The sequence below is a fragment of the Ruditapes philippinarum genome, unplaced genomic scaffold (assembly GCF_026571515.1).
Source record: "Ruditapes philippinarum isolate M1 unplaced genomic scaffold, ASM2657151v2 ctg2096_1_1_1_1, whole genome shotgun sequence".
NCBI classification, from domain to species: Eukaryota; Metazoa; Mollusca; class Bivalvia; order Venerida; family Veneridae; genus Ruditapes; species Ruditapes philippinarum.
In genome coordinates this window covers 66003-80375 of record NW_026857858.1, presented here as the reverse complement: position 1 = coordinate 80375, position 14373 = coordinate 66003, and the positions used below count along the sequence as shown (strand labels likewise).

The 14373-nt window shown below is 29.9% G+C and overlaps 1 protein-coding gene across 5 annotated transcripts in view; it reads left to right on the top strand.

The window, feature by feature from the left end:
* Positions 1 to 5961: 5961 nt before the first annotated feature.
* LOC132751262 (cadherin-23-like) overlaps positions 5962 to 14373 on the top strand; it is a 63043-nt gene continuing 54631 nt past the window's right edge. The window contains exon 1 of one of the 5 annotated variants that reach the window (XM_060741415.1): positions 5962 to 6096. The gene's annotated coding sequence lies outside the window, so the exon portion shown is untranslated. The remainder of the gene's footprint in view (positions 6097 to 14373) is intronic. The other 4 variants (XM_060741419.1, XM_060741416.1, XM_060741418.1 and 1 more) reach the window with 4 other exon arrangements.

The following is a 14373-nucleotide window of genomic DNA, read 5'->3' as shown; positions in this document are numbered from 1 at the left end:
AATAACAGTAAAATGATCATGTAAAGAAACAAAGATTGTTTCACATAATTTTATATTTTGCATAACTATTTTCAAAAGTATTCGCTATTTTCAATAGTATTCGCAAAAATAGAAATCCAATCAGGAAAAAACGATATATTTTATTTGTTTACTCACGTCATCAAATACTAGATATTTATGATGTCAAACATATGGTGAGGTTAATAAACTGTATCATAATAGATTTTGGTCACGAAGTATTTTTTTTATAACTGTGGTGATTCTAATTTTAGACTTGAATTTCAACACAAGTTATCTATGTTTCCTTTTTCAACAGAATCGGGACCAACGTAAATTGTTAATATTTTGTAGAGCATTATTAATGCGGCGTTCGGCTTTTATAAAGGTTAAATACGTTATTTTCAGAAAAATCGTTTCATATAATTGTCAAAAATAAAAAAGAACGTCACATCTCTCGGGCACTGTATTAATGACGCCTTTATAGTCAAACGATGCATTTTTTTTCTAGGTAATATTACTGAAATACTTAGTTTGAAAGAGCACAGAATTGTTTTATTTTTTCAGCAGAAAATAAAAGCTGATAGCCGCTTTAATAGAAACTACGAGGTTAAAATGATTTAGGCCGTAACGCTTTATTGCTTGAGCGGATGGAGCGTTTAGGGTAATAAAACAGAAGCATGTATTTGATGTTTGTTTCCAACGTGGTTTAATGCTTTTTTATGTTAACGTTACATAAAACAAACGATTAATTTTCTATTGATTACCATTAAACAAGTCTGAGTACTTTGATAAATTGCTTGCCAGTTATAATAAATTATTTAGTTTGCCTTTGCCAAAGCGTGTGTTGCACGACACCTAAAACAGTAAATAATTAATTAAAAAAACAACAATAAAAAAAAACAAACACTGGGCTGCAAGGATTTCAATTTTATTATAAGATATACTGTGCTCATCTTTATGTAACACACGTTTTTTTTGTTGTTGCAGAATTGTATTAAACACTATTATTTCTCTTCTGAATATGTCCAATTTCAATAATGAAAAAATGCACAAACTATGCATTTGAAGGTGCATTTCCAATTAAAGGTCAAGTTACGGTGGTCCTTCCTTTAAAAAACTTTTATTTTTAATGACACTATGTATTCATACTGTTTTTAGCTTATTGTACTATCTAAAGTTTAGGCATTTTTTATGTGTTATATTTTTTTTCGTTTTCATATAAAGGTTTACGCCAAGAAAGAAAAAGTTATCTTTATCTTATTTCTATGAAACTATTTAAATCTTCACTGAACAACATGCATGTGGCTTGAAATATAGATTAACTGTGATTTTGTATTTGGCTTGTTGATAAAGTATTTAAAAAAAAAAACTTGATTAAATGTTAATCTGATTAGAACGAAATCCCATTGAATAAAAATAACGGAATTTGAAAATAAATTAAGTTTATAAGTATCATTTTGTCAATACGTAATTTTAGAAAATTTAGATTTTATTTATGTATGTAATTATTGTTGTTTAGTATAGTATGTTAAACGTGTTAAAACCTAACTGATACACATAGTTAAAGATATACTATGCTCAAATTTGATTTTTGAAACTTTTGATAATTGCTTCACAGTCTTTTTGTACATATAAAATCTTCTTATAAAAAAAATATGTTATGCATTAAATCCTACACACTATATTGGACAATCTATTTATATATAGTTACATTTATTACCTGGCTGTTTTTTTTCAAAACAGAACCAGCTAGCTTGAACGTTATTTTATTCAAATAAGACATATTTAGTATTAGTTTTATAGATTTCCATAAACTTCTGCCATAAACATATTTCAATCAAAGATGAGCACAGTATAACTTTAATAAGCTAATTGATCTTTATAATTAAAAAAGAGAATACCTCCCATATTACCCAAATCAAAGAATATGTTTGTATAAAAGAGCGAATGACACAAATTCGAAATATTGCTAAACGGTCAAAATTCTACTAAATATAGCAACATGCTAGTTTCTTTCCTAAACGTTTTATTATGTCTATATGTTGCACGTATTCATTATCCCTCATGTACAAACTTAATCAAACCGAGTCTGCAATTCTTATATGTAATTTTGTTGTGATAAATGCTTCCGTGGGATCACTTTGTTTCCAGATTTTTATATAAAAATTATATTAAAAACAATTAAGGACATAAAAAACTTAAACATTGTAAAATGAATATAGAAAACAGAATTTATCATACAGGGTTGATTTTGACTAAGTATGGTTTTATTGTACAAAACTAAATATTTTGAGAATTTACCATATTATTAAATGATCATAATTTTAATGTTTATATAATTTATGAAATAATTCAGCGACATAGATAACATAGTTATTTATGTCTCTGAATAAATGAATTGGATATAACTTTATTCTCTTAAAGTTTCGTTTTCATTATACAATTCTTTATACTGGAAAGGGTTAAACAAAACTATTTTCATTATAAAGTATTAAATTTTATCATTGTCAAAGGTTGTAACATTAAAATGCTATATATTATCTTTTTTCATAAAGCATGTACCAGTTGTCAGGGAAACAAATCGACCGGAAAATCAGCGACACTTTTTCCAACCGTTATTTCTTTAAAAAAAAAATCTATTTCTTAAATGATATCATGTTGACTGCTGATATATACCAATTATTGGATTCCAATTTCAACAGGATCTATGCACATCTTTTTACTTCGAGTGAGGGCCAACTCTCTAATGTTGTTAAAACTTGTAGCCCTACCCTATTCCTTTTTTTTATGAATAACTATAGCATCTGAAAATCGTTATTGTTTTTCATAAGTTTGCATGTGATATTGTATCTGTTCCTGTAAAGAATGAAAAAAAAATCAACAATAAACTAAATTAAACAAATGGTTATTTCTTCACATCATCGGATAAAGAAGTTACATCACCTGGAACGATCGATTGTAACATTGCTATGAAACTGTGCACATCTCTAAATTGTCTTCATGGGCAATACGTCCCGGTTGAATTGATTGGGAGCAACAGATTAATCGATGCCTTATCTTACCAAACGAGTCGCACTTGATTACATTGTGTTTGGAATAGATCTATGCCTTTTTATCACAGAATGAAAGTTTTCATGACATAATACAATTAACCATGCAGCAATAAAACAAACAAAGCCATTGTTTTTCCTAGGGAACTGTTGCGTGTTTAACGCTTTTGCTACTGTTACGTGAACCTTCTTAATTTGATATATACTCTTGTATAGGGTCACATTGAGATTGTAAATATTTAATGTTTGTACTAGAGTAGGTCAAGTGTGCACAAAACGGCGACAAAAGAACAGAGTTGAAAATAGTAAGCTTGGTCATTATTTACATAGTTTCACGAAGGTTTTTATTAATAAGCATACCGATTTAGACAGAATTGAACATTGACAAAACTGTACATATTGCATATGTTTCTGTTTATCATAAAAACATAATCTGATTATCATACTTATTATCAAAATGTTATTTAATAGATATAAGTTATTTCACAACAAGTTGTCTACCTTATATTCATTGTGCATGTAAAATCGGATAATTCAACCCAAATCATAGAGAAAATGGCGGAGATATCTTAAAAATCAGGATAAAATTTCTAATATTCATCCTATTATTTACAAAAATAAATTCATTCTGTAACTATCTCGTTGGATAATCGCCCTGAAAGAAATCTGCATGTTTTTAATTAATCATATTTAATTAAAGAGCAATTTTCATAGTTTCAGGTTTCTTTATTTCCCACAATAAAACAACATCATCATCAATTATTGATACCAGGTACCTGTCTAATCAACTTCGCAGAAAGGTGTCAGGTGTTTGGGTTTTCAGCTGGCGCTATATCGATCGAGTCCCTGACAACTAGATGCAATTATTTTGTCTCCTGTTTGAAAAATGATAAATGATTTCTGTACACATGCCACTTATTTAATTTGAGAAGTTTTGAATCCGGGATAATTGAGTCCGTTTTATTTCTCTGCTAGTGTTAATAATAGACTATAATAACCGAGGCCGGTGCTAGCGGGCATGGGCGATGTTGCACTTTTCTATAAATTGTACTGAATATACTTTATAAAATCGAGAATGCAACTTTTCAGCTTTTTGATTTGGGTTCATTGATCTCGTAGATTTTTGTATTTTCCAATATCATAACGTCAGTTAATGTTTAATGTTTTTGCTTTGAAAAAAGGGAGTGAAGATAATTATGTTGAGCATTCTCTTGCATACACATTTTTGTATTATGAAATGAAAGTAGTAACAGATAAAAGATTCATTTTTAGAAAAGTCGAAATTCTTTACGTGAAACGAAGTAAGAAATGTTATTAAACCCTTAAAAATAAACATAAAGCAGGGAGAACTTTATTTTTCTTTTAATGGATTACGCAGATATAAAGACTGCTTGCTCATACAATCACATACCTAGTTTAATATTTCATTACAAAATTTGTCATGAAGGTAAACTATAAAATCAGTCATAGGCATACCTTCAAATAACAAACTTTATGTATTGTATCACTAAGTTTACTTAAAGCCACTTCATTAATATTTTAAATGCATTGACATTTCTGTTTCTCTATAATATCTTAAGACATAAAAATATTTTCTCAAGCCATTTAGTTTGTAACACTCATTATTTGACTATTCTTCTTTTGTATGTTACTATGTATATCGTCTATGAATTCGTGACTTAAAACTGAGTGAAATTCATTATACTATTATACAATTCCTGATGTTCTTCTTCAGTTTATTTCATCACAGCAACAACAGAATCTATATTTGTTTTGTATATAAACTGTATTTTCCTGTCCGGATGCATGATGTTTGAAACAAATAAACCGCAGTGCTATCCCACCAAACGGATTCAACTTAATTGATATACTTTGAACGCTGACCCAACCTTTAAAATATGTCTCATGATTCTGACTCAAGAAAGCATGGAACCGTAAGGTACATCTCTCTGCAATGTTGTTTTTACCATTTATGACAATTGTTTAAACTAAAATTGAAACTACGTTTTTGACTTGTATATCAATCTATTTCCTCATTTTTGCTAAATAAATTATAATTTATGCATATAAATTTAAATGCATTGCCATGAGATATTTCTTTGCTTAATTTTTAGAGGTATTATTAAGAGAATGATAGAGGTGGTTCAAGTATTTGTTTAGGATGTGGCTATTTTGGCAGTAGAGGGTCAATTATGTTCTGTTTTGGTTGGTGGTGACGTTGTGAAATATTTTTGACTTTCAGTTATCAATTTTTAACATTAAATTCTACCTTCTAATTACTTTCAAATTTTAGAGGAGTTATGTTGCAAAGTGATTAAAAGTCATCTCAAAATAAAAATAAACTCACAATTTTCAAATATTTTAAAAGAATTATTAAAAATGATTGGTCTATAATGTGCTCATACAATTTTAGGAATTTCAAATTTTGATGGAAAAAAACAATATAAATGTGTCATTTGGGTATTCGTATAACATATTGCTTGACACTAAAAAGTGTTGAAAAAGTCCTAAGAGATTGAGTATAAAGTTTTTAACATTAATATTATGAAAAATAGATTTTGTTGTGGAACATTTTATTTTTCTGCTATATAAGTATTTGACACATCGGGTCATATTTCTTACAATTACCAACAAAATCCATACATAATAATGTTCGTTGTTTGTTGTTACGTCTAAATATACTAAATACTGTCAACATAACTACATAGTGTATTTATTTACAGATCTTCCAGTATAGATCAATTCATTTTAAATCTTTTTAAATACATTTTTGCTTAATTATTGTTTGACTTAGTATTGTATTCATGCTTTTAGTTTTGTTTGTGTGATATGCAAACAATAAAACAATTTGATAAAAAAATATTTGTCCCAATAATATTCGCCTGTAATGACCAAGATAGGTTATGCTTCAGTAACTTTAATGAAAATCTGTGAAGATGAAACCAAATTGCATATTTGAAAGTATAAACATCGTTGCTTTACCCGGAAGATTTAGTAGCCTTCTATCGTTCTAAGACGTGAGTTTGGATATTATACTTTCCATCTAGTGAGTTTTTACTTATATTATTCATTCTATTAATGTTTAATCAAAACAATTAATCGCCAAGATTTTAAGTAATTTCTTATTTTTCCCAAACATAATACAGATAATTACGACTCCATTCATCCCACCTCTAGTTTCACATAGCACATGAATTCCTCAGAATTTACCTGTAAGTTCAACGTCTGACAATAATATTCTAAATTATTTATTAATTCTTGTAGCCCGTCCGCCGTTTCTGACAAAAAAAGGAATGAAAAAAACGGCGTCGTCAGCATATAGCAATAAGAAGATGGATAATTAATCTAATGTAAACAATAATCACTATTTGTAAGAAACATCTCTACATAATTTACAATGAGAGAGAAAAAATTATCTCCTCTTGTTATAAGCCTACGTCACAATTATGAATCAATAAGTAGAGCCTCTTTAAACAAAGATCCAATAACTTTGCAAGAATACAACGCATCAAAAGGGGTTGCTTATTATATTAAGAAATGCATTGCCAAGTACTTAGTAAGCTATATCAACCCATTACTTCACGAGCATTTTGTGAAAATTGGATTTTTCATTGAAAAGTCTCACATTACAAGTTCAACTTGCTATAAAACTATAAAAACTGCTTCAATACTAATCAACTTGGCACAAGTGTTGACTGAACCATTGCCTGCCTTTGCAACAACATGATCATTGCTTAAATTTCATGTTACCATGGCAACGAGGGGACATCTCAAAATTGCCAGAAATCACTATTATGCGTTGATTTTTTTCCATCAAAATTGATTTCAAAGTGCTGCAACTTCTCAATTGATTGAGATAGAGTCAATTGCTTTTCAGCGTTGGTTACACTTTAACTTACGATCGATCTGGGGTCATTTTTAGCTTCTTACAAGTCCATAATTTTCTTTGCGATGAGGGAGACTGCCGCCCCCATTCACAGCCCCCAAACAGAAGAGGGCACATCCCCCTTCTGGCAACCTCCTGATGTATCATTTGGTTGTGGTGGGGGGGGGCGCCGAAAAAGTGGTCACTTTTAAAAACAACATTTCTCAAACAAAGATAAGTGAAGGGGGCCCTTATAAGGCATTTTTTCACCATTTAAGACAACAAAATTAGGGTTGGGGTGAAGTTAAAAGGCGTGTGTACCGCGTAATGGTTTAAGAAATTTATTCACATCCTCTTTTATGGGTGATAAATATTAAACAAGTTTATTTGTTAAACTGTATCTTTCAAAGTAATATGACCTGTAAATCTAAAGTTAAAACCAGTTTTTAACGATTTACTACATTTTCTACCAGGAAAATTATGAAATACCTTTGTTCGTTTAATTTTGGTCATATGACAGTAAAAATGATTTTGGCTAACCTCAGGTGTTACAAACTTAAAGCAACATCCGGGATCAAAACCACCTCACCTGCTGTAATTCAAGACTATTTATATCAACAAATTAACAAAATTGTAGGTTTCAAATGAACGAGGACAATAAAATATGAATATAATTACTTAAACCGAGTCGTCTGTTTGCTTGAATAGAACGTTTGGCAAATATCTAAGTCACGATAAAATAAGTTGAAAATGAAAATTCTTTTCTGAATGTTGGGCTTGTACATCTATATAATGACTTGCCTTTATGATAGGATAGTATAAAACTGCAGTTAAATAATATCATGTTATGAACCGACTACGACAATTTTTCTCATGAATTTAGAACACGTGTGACAGTTGATAATTCTGAAAACCTCAATAAATGTGTGTAATATTCAAGGTGACTGGCGATATTATCATAAATTCCAAACTTTCTTAGTTATTAAGAAAACTAAGAAAAAGGAAAACATTAATAATGTAATAAGAAGAAACATGTTTATATTTAATACTTAAAAATGAATTACAAATCACGGAACAATAATTAAAGCAAAATGCTTTACTTACAATGGGGGACTACGTCAACTGCTGTCTTTTAATATTCATTTATTCCAAATCACCTGTCCATTTTTTTCTATGAATAATGTAATATTTTTTTATCTTTTTTCTTTTGTCAGATTTTGGCTCATATAAATTGTTTTTTTTTTCTTGCAACAGAACAATGGAAAACATTCATCAGAAATTTTACCCTTATTTTTCATAAACAACATCAAAGATCTTGTAACAACTCAATTCTTTAATGGTTTTGTATCATAAATATATTGCACAAGTGAAGTTTTATCAGTATTGTAAGTCCCAAAATGCATTATTTGTAAATATATTACCGAATTTTCATTTCATGTTAATAAAGAGAGGTAATATTAGAAATTTATTTTCTATAAAGTCAAGTTTTTCAATAAGAAATGAAAGCATATATATTTTAAAGATAACATTAAATGTGGATAAATATTTGCATTACATATTCTACATATTCTTTGATGTTTGAAGCATAATTATATACATATATTAAATTTCATTTAAGTGTTGTTACAACCTCAATGACAACATACAGGATCTTTAAATCAAATGTGCGGCTTTAAGATTAATGATAATTCGAATTTCTTTGAACATGAAACAATGTCTTAACTGGAAAAAAAACTTGCCAATAACTAAACATAAATGTATGAAATCTTAGGGTCATTTGTTTAAAAACCAAATGTACATAGATTAAATGTGATTAATTTGGTTTCAAGTAGAGAAAAAAAAATCATGCCTGGTACCTGACAATTTATCTTAATCAACATTAAGTAGGTATTTTAGAATTAATGATGAAATGTCATATGATTTTTTTTTCAAATATCAACATATTGTTTCTTTGCAATAAGTGTTTCGAAAGAATGAATTTACAATTTGCACACTGTTAACATTTTACAAATGCCTTTTGAAAACTAAATAAAATTGGTTGACTTTGAAAAACAACCATAACAGAAAAGGACAATTTTAAGATATAAACATCAACTTTATGATATGACACCATTAATATTTTCATCTCTACTTAAGTTTTAAAACTTAGAAAATTAAGTTAACTTTGCCTGTATTGTCGTTGTTGATGAAATGTTATCAATTGGAATGTTATAATGTTAAAAAACGAATTGCCATCGAATTGGAAACACACATCTTTATAACAACAATCAAGTACCCAAAATTTAATTTACATATATCATGTTATTTTGTTTCATAATAGAAACAAAAACTTTCATTACAGATAGTTTTGATTTAGTTTTGTTTTCATTATAATATGTTTTTGTTAGTTTTTTAACAGAGTTGATATCAAAATAGTTTCATATTATAATATGTATTTTGCCTCACTCTCAGAGGTTATGTCGGTCATTTATATCCTGTTTATATGTACTATTAAACCAGCATTCCGGTATTCTTGTATAAAAATGATAACAATCTATTTTATTACATTCTTAGCAGGGGAAATTGAAATCATACGTACTTGAAAATTTTACAGAGAAATTATATTTGATAATTCTGTCGTATGCAAATTTTGCTTCTTTAGGAGAAGCAAGGAAATAACTGCATACATTGTATTAAAAATGTAACAAGTTTCGAGAAATTTTACAGAACTAAATTGCAACATTGATTCGTTGACGTCATGATATCATGAAGAAGAACGCATGGCGTTACGCGGCAAAACAAGTAAAATTCACCTTAAATCACTAAAAATGCATGAAATAAATAGGAATTGTGTTTGTTTTTCATATAAGATTGAAATATATTTCATTCGTGAACACCAACTATTATATTTTCACGAGTGGCGTAGCCACAAGTGAAAATATGCATCTGGTGTACACTCAAGTGTTACATATTTCGATCTTGCATTCAGAACAAACAAATATCCACTATTCAGTCTGTAAAACGGTTATGTCTTCACATTTTGACATATGCAGAAGTTATGTCACCAAGGATGATAAATTTTAAAATTGTATTGAAACTGTGAGACTCATCTCATGGGCAAAACGTTCCGGTTGAATTGGGGTGGAATCACCGATTTATAAATGGGTTATCTTACCAAACGCATCAAACATGACTTACACTGTTTGTATCTGGAACAGATCGTATCTCTCAGGTGACAAGGTTTTTATGAAATAATGCAACTAACCATAAAGCAATAAAATTGACAATCACACTATTGTTAAAGAAAAAGTTGCGGTTTTTTATTTTGTTACAGTTACAGTGAAAGAATGGAAAATGTGAAAAACCTTCTTATTCGATACATTCACAGTTGTATGTAGCCACATTTAGATTTAAATTTTCTAATATTTGTACTTGAGTTGTGCAAGTATGAACAATTTCAATACGCCGCCTGAAGTAGCAACGAGTAAGCTTTGGAACCCACAACAGCTTGGCCACTAATAAAATCATATCTAATAATGTTTTACTTAAATAAAATAAATATACTACTATACCGATTTTAACAAAACAAGCTTAAAAAGCATGATAAAATTGTACTTTTGATCCTGTAATTAAAAAATATAAAATATTCTATTCCCTAAAAATGAGAACAATATGTCATTGGATTACCGCCCTGGAAGGAAAACTGCATGCTATTTTCAACTAAATAACAATAAATGAAAGTGCAATTATTTCAGTTTCATGTTTCTTTTTTCCCCACAATAAGACAACGTCAAATCAATTATTCATACCAGGTACCTGTCTAATTAAATTCACAGAAAAGTGTCACGTGTTTGGATTTTCAGCTGGTGCAATGGAGTTTCGAAAACTAGAGGCCTTATAGAGGAGTTATTTTGTCTACTGTTTGAAAAAAAAAGATTACCGAAACACATGACACTTATTTCATAAACAATTTATAGTTCTTGGATTTCATTGCTCTTGGTGATTTCCATTGTTTCTGAGTTTTTTCTTTCTTCAAGTAATATAACAAAAGTTAGCTCTACATAATTCTGGTGAGAACGGGAGAAAAGAAAAATAAAGTGACATTTTGAATTTAGAAACATTAGCAGATGTGTTCATACGGCTGTTATCATGGAACCTTCAATGTGACACTTCCGTGCCATTCCATAAAAAGCGGCGTATAGTCGCTATGGTCCCAAAATAAAAGAAAGCATGTGTCCTGAACGAGAAAACAATGTTAACTCGTAGTATTAGTTGACCACTTTTTCCCAGTCTATTACTATGGTATATTGTCTCCGTACACATGACTTAAAACTGAATATAATTCTATATACCAGTTTACAATATCCACTGTGCTTTTTCAATTTATTTTATTGCCTCAACAACAGAATCGATATCTTTTTTGTACTAAAAATGCAATTCTCTCTCCGGATGCCTGCTGTTAGATACATATAAATCACATTGTTGAATTCCACTTAATTGAACACAGAACAACAGTTCGCTTTTGTAAGATAGGATAACCATTATCTGCTTCGGAAAAAAATGAGCAATCATGCGAGAATTGCAATAATTATATAAACGTAGTTTATGCCTAAGAAACAAATATTTTTCTTCATCTTTATGAAACGACAAGCATTATTCTATATTGGATAAAGAGTTTTTTTTTAAAGCAGTACGCCTCACTATTCATGCTAATTTTCAAGAAAATTTTGAAAATGTATTTGAATGTTTATTTTTGTGAGGTAACCAAAAGAAAGCAATTTAGACATTATCAATGGCGCTTACAAAGCACGAAAATAACCAAAAAGTGGTCAAAATATGCATAAATAGCCTTGACTGCCTTAGTAACGCAATAGAAATATAGTTATAAAATTAATACTGAAAAATCAGTCATTAATCGCACATAAAATATTACTTGAATTTTGTAACTTTTACGGAATACAAATGGTGGAACGCGGACCAACCGATTTATACGAATACTTTAATACAAAATAGCGCTGAAGTACTTTTTTGTCGTGCAGTAACAGCTGCAGACGCCCTCAGATTTATTAAACCCCTCGTCCGTCCTGCTCAGGTTTTGATTGTATCCTCGTGCGTCTACAAATATAAAAGCGCGGAATATCTCTATTTACACTCTAATGATAAGTTCTTGCTCAAAGAAACAAGGTAACAACGACAGGGCCTTAACAGGACTTAAACCCGTGCTCCAAATCAACATCTGAATTACACAGTTAAGAATTATAGTAATCGATGGAATCATGTATTGAAATATCCAGATAAACATCAGTTCTAAAAAAGTAAAAACAAAAATCCCGATGAAGTGAATAATTTAAAATTCCTTAATTTATCATAATTAGACCATTGCCTACTGAAGATGCCGATGCAGATATTATTGACATACCCGGACAATTATTTTCTAAAACTTTTGAAAGTTTATTTACCATGCATGAAACATAAAATTAAATGTTCAACATGAAATTTAAATATCGGAAAAAATCATTCGAGCCTGTATCATGTTAAGCAACAGGCATAACAAATTGAATTGGATTATATTTATGAATCATCAAATGTTTCATTTTTAATCAGAACTGAATTAAATATAATCTTTTCATTGTTGTAAAAAGATCTGGAAACAAAGTGATCCATCGGAAGCATTAATCACAACAAAATTACAAGAGAATTGCAGACTCGGTTTGATTGAGTTTGTACATGAGGGATAAACCATCTAACGTTTCTAATTAAAAAGGTATGAATTGTATAACCCCGATAAACTATGTACAATATGTAAATATTATATTGTATAAGAATAACAAATACATATCCTCTATACTTTTAACCAAATTTATAAACAAATATGCTAAGATAGTGCAAGATATATATTTCTTTTATTCGGAGTTTAGTTACGTCCCGTTGGAATAAATATTGTCAACAACAATATGGCTTAGATCAACACAACCAGAGTGTTTTTAATCAAGGTAAACCTGTTTAAGAATGCAATAATTTGGTTTCAAATTTCTTTGGTTTATCAATAACGACTGCGACAAATCGATCATGAAAATGGTCTGAATCATTTCCTTTGTTGAAAGGTGTTAAGTATTCTAGAATGAACAATGTTGCATATTGATTGTGTCTCAATTTCCCGCTTTTCGTTTTCTGTTTGCTGTTGTTGTTTCTTCTATAAATCTCTGTTGTTTTTATTCTTCATATAATGCAAGATCATAATTTTAATACTTCCCAAGTCGTATCTAAATAAGACATACATGCAATGTTTAAGTGTTTTACTTATATCCAGCTTTGCCCAAATAGGAAGACAAAATGTATACGCCAAATATTTCTTGCATAGTTGTGATGACTAATTATTCCTGATAACATTTCTCTCTTATCATTTGCCTATCTTTTAGCTTTTTTAGTGTAAAAAGTCAAATTTAAAGATTCAGTCGCATTAACGTAGTACATGTAGTAGAGGTCATTGTAGCTTTGCTGGTAAAAGACCTCAGGCACGAGCGGGCATTTGAGAAAACCAACCGACGTTCCGTAAGCTAGCTGGATAGTTTTATCTAATTAAATAATCCAACAAATAGAGAAAAAGGGAATTCCTGAAGACCGCCAAAAATGAAAATGTTGCAGGTTCGGTTTGACGGAACTTTTCGTTGACGGTACTGGAAATTGCAAATAACGATCAAAGCCCCCTAGCACTGGCTTAAGCATACTTCAACATCTTAACACAAAAATGATAACATTTTGAAGTTAGAAACATCCAAAGATGTATTCATACGGCGTATGGTACCCAATTGAAAGAAAGTTTGCGCCCTTGAACAAGAATAATGGGCTGTACTAAACAAAATGGAATTTTGAAAGTGAATCAGAGGTTATGAAGCCAGCAAATCACAGACATGACATCAAAAGACAAACAAAAAGTTCAAAAGCACAAGAAAAAAACAAAAGAAAAAACCCACTAAAAATAGCACAATAATGTACACGAAACAATTACATGTATGTCGTGCTGGACGAATGATCGAAAATATAACAGGTCTGCCATCAAAGTCACTGGCGGGATTCAAACCAACAGCAGTGAGTGGTCTGCAGTCAACGACCTTAATCGCCTTGCCACGGAAGCCACTACATCATGTTAAATTGCAATACGTAACATTAATATCATAAAACTATCACAATCACATGATCACTAGAATTTGCTTCTAAAAATCTGACTAAAGTTTAGATCTGTTTATATCTTTTAAGAAGAACTGATGACGACCGTATTTACCCGATTTCCCGATAATTTTTTTTAGCCATGCAATCAAACCGGTTTTTAGATAGGCATAAGAAGAAGTATCAAAATATCGTTATCCATGGAAGTTAAACAAATTGTTGATTTTTGTAAGAACAAAAAATGTCTGAAGTATTTTGTAACAAATTGACTCGAAATAATATAGTAAATTTTAATAGCCAGTCTATATACCT